Below are 9,447 nucleotides of genomic sequence, written 5' to 3'. Positions count from 1 at the left end.
GCCAAACGTCCGAAGGGACGTAGAGAACCGGCAATTTCAAGGCATGAATGAAAGGCCAACTAGAACCTTCCAGATAGGTCAACAAGTTTTGGCCCGGGACTATCGTGCCGAGAAATGGCAGCCTGGAACTATTGGAAAAAGGCTAGGACCGCTGATGTATACCGTGGACATTGGTGAAAGCATAATAAGGCGCCATGTTGACCAGATCATAGAGTCATCCACAAAGGGCCAACCTACTCCACAACTCTATACGCCTAATGTTGAAGCAGAGATACCCAGAGCATCTACCTCCGATCCGGTAATACTGGAATCAGATGAACCTGACACTGTCCTTCAAGCAGAATCGACCTTGCCAGAAGAACCTACTACACCACCGAGGCGTTATCCGGACAGAGTCAGGAAGCCTCCAGAGAGACTGAATCTGTGAACTGTTTTACATAAAGTTGTATATATGTTATGATGTTATATTAATGGGAATATATATATACTGTTAACCTAAAAAGGGAGGATTGTAGTGTATGTAACGTTCCACCTTTAAGAGAACTATTTTAAGGGTTGCACTACTTTATCTTGACTACTGTATACTGTAATACCGGTGGTGACCACACCGGTATACAAGTGCTGTGTAAGGATTTATTGGGCAGATTCGCCCTGACCTTCGAATAGTAAAGTCCTGTTAAAGTTACTCTTGTAGTCTGTGTATTAATTCGCCATATAACACACAGACTTTACAGTGGCCTCCAACCTCACCAGTGCTTTCTGCCCCACGGCAATTCTGCAGCATTTCCACAGACATACCTCCAGCTCTCCCGAATCCACTCCCGTTAGAATGCCCAACAACTTCCGAACACTGCCCTGACCAACTGCGAATTTATTCTGGATGGTTGCATTGACATTCTGGGCCTTGACGGCTATACCGTAGTGCCAATCTTTAAAAACACATCACCCCAGATGGGATTCGAACCCACAATCCCTGGCTTAGGAGGCCAGTGCCTTATCCATTAGGCCACTGGGGCTGTACAGAAAATGCTGAAAATCATGACACTTAAGGGTCAGTTTGTGACCGCCAAATCATTATTTACAGGGCAAGTTATTCTCACTGCAGACTGAAAATCTTTGATTAGGATTTAAAATGCACATTGTTGGGTGGCTAATGAATCGATTCACCCCATTCTCCCCATGTGGCCCGAACACTATGGTAGGTAATCAATCAAACCCAAACTGCACAGCCAGAGTAAAGTTTGTACAGGACACAATTTCAAAATTTGCAGATGACACAAAACTTGGAAGTGCAGTGAACAGTGAGGAGGATAGCGATAGACTTCAAGAGGACATAGACAGGCTGGTGGAATGGGCGGACATGTGGCAGATGAAATTTAACGCAGAAAAGAGCGAACTGATACATTTTGTTCGAAGGAATGAGGAGAGTAAATATAAACTAAAGGTTACAATTCTAAAGGGGGCGGATGAACAGAGAGACCTGGGGGTATATGTGCACAAATCATTGAAGGTGGCAGGGCAGGTTGAGAAAGCAGTTAAAAAAGCTTACGGGATCCTGGGCTTCATGAATAGAGTCGTAGAGTCATAGAGTCATAACGGCAGAGATGGAGGCCATTCGGCCCATCGAGTCAATGCCAGCTCTCTTTAGAGCAATCCAGTCAGTCCCATTGCTCCGCTCTATTCCGATAGCCCTGCAAGTTTATTTCCCTCAAGTACCTATAGCACCGTTAACATAGTAAAATGTCCCAAGGTGCTTCACAGGAGCGATTATCAAACAGAATTTGACACCGAGCCACATAAGGAGATATTAGGACAGGTGTCCTAAACCTTGGTCAAAAGGGGTAGGTTTTAAGGAACATTTAAAGGAGGAGAGAGAGGTAGCGAGGCGGAGATGTTTAGGGAGATACCGTGCCCACTGTCCATTCCCCAACCCTGCCTGTTCTTTGTTTTCATCAGTGAGCTCTGGAACTTTGCTCAAATTTGATTCACAATTCACGGCCTTCTCCGCCATCAATACTCCACTGGAATACACTGTAAGACTCAGCTGCTGTGACTCTGATCTTCTATTCAGTTGCTGCAGTTTGAAGGTAACTTTGTTCAGTTTACAGCCCATCCCCCATCGTTGCTGTTACCTGCTGAGTCTGTGACTGTCCCACTGGTTTATTTTGCTGCTGTCTGGGTCCTGGCCAGAAATTCACTCTCCTGGGCCGACGTCCATTTCTCCACTGTTTCTGGGTCTTATGGTGGCCTCCAACTTCACCAGTGCTTTCTTGCCCCACGGCAATTCTCCACATTTCCACAGTAATAGCTCCAGCGTAACTCTGGGTTGCTCTGCCCTCCCAAATCCTCACTCACTTTAGAACGCCCATCAACTTGCAAACTAGGCTCTTACCATCTACGAGCTTATTCTGGCCGATTACACTGATATTAATTAAGATATTGACCGAAACTTGGCTGACAGGTGCCGATAAAATCCCCCCCGGCTGCACCTTTCGCCCCTGGCAATCTTTAAAAACACATCACCCCAGATGGGATTCAAACACACAATCCCTGATTTAGGAAGCCAGTGCCTTATCCATTAGGCCACTGGGGCTACAATTAACTTGCTGAAAATCGTGAGACGTAAGGGCCATTTTGTGACGTCCAAATCATTATTTAGAATCATAGAATCATAGAAATTTGAAGCAAAGAAGGAGGCCATTTTGGCCCATCGTGTCCGCGCCGGCCAACAAAGAGCTATCCAGCCTAATCCCACTTTCCAGCTCTTGGTCCGTAGCCCTGTAGGTTACGGCACTTCAAGTGTACATCCAAGTACTTTTTAAATGCGATGAGGGTTTCTGCCTCCACCACCCTTTCAGACAGTGAGTTCCAGACCCCACCACCCTCTGGGTGAAGAAATTTCCCCTCAAATCTCCTCTAATCCCCTCTACCAATTACTTTAAATCTATGACCCCTGGTTATTGACCTCTCTGCTAAGGGAATTAGACTCTGGTTCTTCACCTGCTGAACCCCTAATGGGTCGCAAGTTGCGTACCACGCTACCCTGCTGTGCAAAAGAAAAGCAGAGTAAAGAACTGAGACAGAGACTTCAACTGTTAAAGCTGAAACAGAAATCACACGATGAAAAGTCATTCAAAACTCTGAAACCATTGACAAGGGATGATGTTGTCAGGATTGAGGATCCAGATGCATGGAACAGGAAAGCTACAGTTCTTGAGGAAGTAGGACCAAGGTCATACACTGTTAGAACTGAGGAAGGACAGATTCTCAGGAGGAACAGCCGTTCCCTCCTAAAAACACAAGAGACTATCGAAGAGCAAATCGATGACAATGCCACAACTGAATCTTGTCACTCACCACCAGAATAATCAAACACAAATACACATACAGGCTCTCATGAAAACACATCAGACTTACGTGTGCTGAGAAGATCCACACGTGAAGTAAAAAAGCCTGATAGACTTAATCTTTGAGTACAAAGAAAACTACATTGAAAATGCATTGACTGTTGAAGATGTTTATGTTGTTATTGATTGATACTGATTTTGTTTAACCTCAAAGAAAGGGGGATGTAATGATCAGTAACCTGTCATTCTGGAATGGTACACTAGGTGGTGCTGTATGTATATAAGAGTGGGCTACCCACGATGCACTCGGCTACCCACAAGGCAGCAGTCAAGATGGAGGCCTCTACAGATACTGTGCCTAGTCCACATGTGCTCAATAAAGTGTCCAGCAAAAGCTAGCTGTTCTTAATAACAACGACTAGTTATGAATGAACATGACATATAGCACCTTTAACCTAGTAAAATATCCCAAGGTGCTTCACAGGAGCCATTATCAAACAAAATTTGACACTGAGCCACATAAGGAGAGATTAGGTCAGGTGCCCTAAACCTTAGTCAAAGAGGTAGGTTAGGAGGAACATTTAAAGGAGGAGAGAGAGGTAGCGAGGCGGAGATGTTTAGGGAGATACCATGCCCACTGTCCATTCCCCGACCCGGCCTGGTCTTTGCTTTCATCAGTGAGCCCTGGAACTTTGCTCAAATTTGATTCCCAATTCCTGGCCTTCTCTGCCATCAATACTACACTGCTCCACAGGACTACTCAAATCTTCTATTCACTTGCTTAAGTTTGACGGTAACTTTGTCTAGTTTACAGCCCATCCCCCATCGCTGCTGTCACCTGCTGAGTCTGGGACTGTCCCACTGGTTTATTTTGCTGCTGTCTGGGTTCCTGGTCAGAAATTCACTCTCCTGGGCCGACGTCCATTTCTGGATCTTATGATGGCCTCCAACTTCACCAGTGCTTTCTGCCACACAACACTTCTCCACATTTCCACAGAAATACCTCCAGCATACCTCTCGGTTACTCTGCCCTCCCAAATCCCTTCAGAATGTCTATCAACTTGCGAACCCTGCCCTGACCATCTACGAGTTTATTCTGGATGGCTGCATTGACATTCTGGGCCTTGACGGCCATATCATAGTGCCAATCTTTAAAAAAACATCACCCCAGATGGGACTCGAACCCACAATCCCTGACTTAGAAGGCCAGTGCCTTATCCATTAGGCCACTGGGGTTGCACATAAAGCAATGAAAATCATGAGACTTAAGGGTCAGTTTGTGACCGCCAAATCATTATTTGCAGGGCAAATTATTCTCACAGTAAACAGAAAATCTTTGATTAGGATTTAAAATGCACATTGTTGGGTGGCTAATGAATCGATTCACCCCATTCTTCCCATGTGGCCCGAATACTACGGTAGGTATTCAATCAAACCCAAACTGCACAGCCAGAGTAAAGTTTGTACACAATTTCAAACTTAGCAGATGACACAAAACTTGGAAGTGCAGTGAACAGTGAGGAGGATAGTGATAGACTTCAAGAGGACATAGACAGGCTGGTGGAATGAGCGGAAACGTGACAAATGAAATTTAATGCAGAAAACTGATACATTTTGGTAGAAGGAATGAAGAGAGGAAATATAAACTAAAGGGTACAATCCTAAAGGGGGTGCATGAACAGACAGAACTAGGGGTGTATGTACACAACTCATTGAAGGAGGCAGGGCAGGTTGAGAAAGCAGTTAAAAAAGCTTACGGGATCCTGGGCTTCATGAATCGAGTTGTAGAGTCATAGAGTCATAACGGCACAGAGGGAGGCCATTCAGCCCATCCACTCCGTGCCGGCTCTCTTTAGAGCAATCCAGTCAGTCCCATTCCCCCGCTTTATTCCCATAGCCCTGCAAGTTTATTTCCCTCAAGTGCCTATCCAGCCTCCCCTTCAAAACATTGAGTGTCTCCACTTCCGCCACTTCCGTCGGCAGCGAGTTCCATGTCATCACCATTCACTGTGTAAAAAAGTTTTATCTCACATCCCCCCTGTATCTCTTGCCCAATTCCTTCAATCTGTGTCCCCTAGTCCTTGTGCCATCAACTAGTGGGAAGAGCCTTTCCTCGTCTAGCCTATCCAAACCCGTCATAATCTTGTACACCTCTATCAAATCACCCCTCAACCTCCTTTGCTGTAATGAAAATAAATCCAGCTTCTCCAACCTGTCCTTACAGCTAAGATACCCCATCCACAGAACCATTCTGGTAAATCTCCTCTGCACCCTCTCAAGGGCCTTCACATCCTTCCTAAAGTGTGGTGACCAGAACTGGATGCAATACTCCAGTTGTGGTCCAACCAGCACTTTATAAAGGTTCAGCATAACTTCTCTACTTTTGTACTCAAAACCTAAAGCCTCTATTTATGAAGCCCAAGATCCCATATGCTTTGTTAACCACTCTCTCAATATGTCCTGCCACCGAGGTATAGAGTAGAAAATCGTGGAAATTATGATGAACCTTTATAAAACACTGGTTCGACCCAAACTGGAGTATTGTGTCCAATTATGAGCACCGCACTTTAGGAAGGATGTGAAGGCCTTAGAGAGAGTACAGAAAAGATTTACGAGAATGATTCCAGGGATGAGGGACTTTAGTTATGTCGATAGACTGGAGAAGCTGGGGTTGTTCTCCATAGAGCAGAGAGGATTGAGAGAAGATTTGATAGAGGTATTCAAAATCATGAGGGGTCTGGACAGAGTAGATAGAGAGAAACTGTTCATATTGGTGGAAGGATCGAGAACCAGAGGACACAGATTTAAGATGATTGGCAAAAGAACCAAAGTCGACGTGTGGAATAACTTGTTCACTCAGCGAGTGGTTAGGATCTGGAATGCACTGCCTGGAAGGCTGGTGGAGGCAGACTCAATCACGGCTTTCAAAGGGGAATTGGATAAGTACCTGCAGGAAAAACATTTGCATGGTTACGGGGAAGGGGCAGAGACAGTGGGATTAGTTGAAGTGGTATTGCAGAGAGCCGGCACGGGCGCGACGGGCCGAATGGCCTCCTTCTGTGCTGTAACCATTCTATGATAAGCATTTGGTCACCTGTCCTAGTATTTCCTTATGTGGCTCGGTGTCAAATTCTGTTTGATAATCGCTCCTGTGAGCCCCTTGGGATGTTTTACTACTTTACAGACACGAAATAAATGCAAGTTGTTGCTGCAGATGGCTCTGGCATGGCACGTGAGCAGCGGCGGATATGATGGGTGAAAATAGCTTTCCTCAGTGCTTAACTTTCCAAGATTTGGGAAATGTAAGGAATTTCAGAGCGGTCAATTGTCCTCAGGTGGGGTGTTGTTACTATTCCGCCCCAGTGGCCTAATGGATAAGGCACTGACCTCCGAAGTAAGTAATTGTGTGTTTGAGTCTCATCTGGGGTGATGTGTTTTTAATGATGGACACTATGGCGGATTAGACCGGGCAATTGATGGAAAGTACAGCCAGGCGGGGAGGCTGCATTAATCGTAACTTGTGAGCCAAGTTTCCGTCTAGGCCGTGATGTCAATGCAATCATCCGCAATAAGTTCAAGGCTGGTAAGGGCCTTGTGGACAATTGTATTGACAATTCGAGGAAGTGGGAGCAGGGATTTGGGATGGCTGAGTAACCGAGAGGTTTGCTGGAGGTATTTCCGTGGAAGTTTCCAGGGCTGACTGATGTAAACAAAGCGGTGGATGGTCAGTGGGCCCAGGTAACTTTAAACTTGTAGCTTGGGCCAGAATGCAACCACACAGGATCATACCTATCAGCCAAGGTCCCAGACTCCTCCATCACCATCCCTGGGTATATCACGTCCCACAAGCAGGACAGACCCACCAGAGGGGGCGGCCCAGTGCTACACAGACAGGAGGGAGTGGCCCAGGGAGTCCTCAACGCTGACTCCTGACCCCATGAACTCTCATGCCATCAGGTGGACTTCAATGTCCATCACCATAAGAACATAAGAAGTAGGAGCAGGAGTCGACCATACAGCCCTTCGAGCCTGCTCCGCCATTCAATAAGATCATGACTGATCTTCGACCTCAACTCCACTTTCCCGCCCGACCCCATATCCCTTGTTCCCCCTAGAGTCCAAATATCTATCGATCTCAGCCTTGAATATACTCCACGACTCAGCATCCTTCGGGGTGGAGAATTCCAAACATTCACAACCCTCTGAGTGAAGAAATTCCTCCTCATCTCAGTCTTAAATGGCCGACTCCTTATCCTGGGATTGTGACCCCTGGTTCTAGACTCTCCATTCAGGGGAAACAACCTCTCAGCATCTACCCTGTCAATCCCCCTCAGAATCTTATATGTTTCAATGAGATCACCTCTCATTCTTCTAAACTCCAGAGAGTATAGGCCCATTCTACACAATCTCTCCTCATAGGACAGTCCTCTCATCCCAGGAATCAATCTAGTGAACCTTCGTTGCACCGCCTCTAAGGCATGTATGTCCTTTCTCAGATAAGGAGACTAAAACTGTGCGCAGTACTCCAGGTGTGGTCTCACCAAAGCCCTGTACAATTGTAGTAAGACTTCCTTACTCTTGTGCTCCAACACCCTTGCAATAAAGGCCAACATGCCATTTCCCTTCCTAATTGCTTGCTGTACCTGCATGCTAACTCTGTGTTTCCTGTACGAGGACACCTAAATCTCTCTGAACACCAACATTTAATAGTTTCTCACCATTTAAAAAATATTCTGTTTTTCTATTCTTCCTAACAAAGTGAATAACCTCACCTTTCCTCACATTATTCTCTATCTCCCTCCTTATTGTCCACTCACTAAATCTGTCTAGATCCCTTTGCAGGCTCTTTGTGTCCTCCTCACACCTTACTTTTCCACCAAGCTTTGTATCGTCAGCAAATCTGGATACATTGTCCTCGGTCCCTTCATCTAAGTCATTAATATAGATTGTAAATAGCTGAGGCCCAAGCACCCCACTAGTTACAGCCTGCCAACCGGAAAATGACCCGTTTATCCCTACCCGCTGTTTGCTGTCTGTTAGCCACTCCTCTATCCATGCTAATATATTACCCCAACCCCAGGATACCTTATCTTGCGTAGTGTTGTGGTTGTTGGAGGTCAATCACCTCAGCCCCAGGACATCGCTGCAGGAGTTCCTCAGGGCAGCGGCTCACCACCACCTTCTCAAGGGCAATTAGGGATGGGCAATAAATGCTGGCCTTGCCAACGATGCCCACATCACAGGAACAAATAAAAATAAAACCTTTTACATGGCACCTTATTGAATGCCTTTTGGTAATCCAAATATACGACATCCACTGGTTCCCATTTATCTGCCATGCTAGTTACATCCTCCAAATACTCCAATAAATTTGTTAAACACAATTTCCCTTTCACAAAAACCTAATCATATGATTTTCTAAGTGCATTGTTACCACTTCCTCAATAATGGATTCCAACATTTGCCCAATGACTGATGTCAGGCTAACTGGCCTGTCTTCTCTCTCCCTCCTTATTGTGGATGATTGCATTGACCTTACGGCCTTGATGGAATCTTGGCTACAGGTGATAATACAATCCTCCTTAATGCAGCCTCCCAGCCTGGCAGCACCTTCCACCACTTGCCCCGCCTAAACCGCCATTGTGTCAATCATTAAAAACACATCACCCCAGATGGGACTCGCACCCACAATCCCTGGCTTAGAAGGCCAGTGCCTTATCCATTAGGCCACTGGGGCTGAATACACAATGTAACCCGCCTGAGGGCAATTGACCGCTCCGAAATGTGACATCTGCCTCAGTTTCAGCGTCGTCGAAAGTTCAGCAGAGATGGGAGCTATTTTCACCCATCATATCTGTCACTGCTCGCGCCATACCAGAGCCACCTACAACAACAACTTGTATTTATATAGTGCCTTTAAAATAGTAAAATATTCCAAGGTGCTTCACAGGTGCGATTATCAAACAAAATTTGACACCGAGCCACATAAGGAGATATTAGGACAGGAGTCCTAAACCTTGGTCAAAGAGGTAGGTTTTGAGGAACATTTAAAGGAGGAGAGAGGCAGCGAGGCGGAGATGTTTAGGGAGATACCGTGCCC

At 45.8% G+C, this 9,447-nt stretch overlaps 3 non-coding genes across 3 annotated transcripts; all 3 read right to left on the bottom strand.

The window, feature by feature from the left end:
* Window positions 1-943: 943 nt before the first annotated feature.
* trnar-ccu (transfer RNA arginine (anticodon CCU)) lies at window positions 944-1,016 on the bottom strand. Its single transcript has one exon. It is a non-coding gene; the product is annotated as a tRNA-Arg (tRNA).
* Window positions 1,017-4,510: 3,494 nt separating this feature from the next.
* On the bottom strand, window positions 4,511-4,583 carry trnar-ucu (transfer RNA arginine (anticodon UCU)). The gene has a single exon. It is a non-coding gene; the product is annotated as a tRNA-Arg (tRNA).
* Window positions 4,584-9,011: 4,428 nt separating this feature from the next.
* On the bottom strand, window positions 9,012-9,084 carry trnar-ucu (transfer RNA arginine (anticodon UCU)). Its single transcript has one exon. It is a non-coding gene; the product is annotated as a tRNA-Arg (tRNA).
* Between the last annotated feature and the right edge of the window lie 363 nt (window positions 9,085-9,447).

Source organism: Somniosus microcephalus, chromosome 28 (assembly GCF_052327205.1).
Source record: "Somniosus microcephalus isolate GS21.2 chromosome 28, FLI_Smic_1.0, whole genome shotgun sequence".
Lineage (NCBI taxonomy): Eukaryota > Metazoa > Chordata > Chondrichthyes > Squaliformes > Somniosidae > Somniosus > Somniosus microcephalus.
The sequence above is the reverse complement of the archived record's forward strand: the minus strand, read 5'-3'. Positions and strand labels throughout refer to the sequence as shown.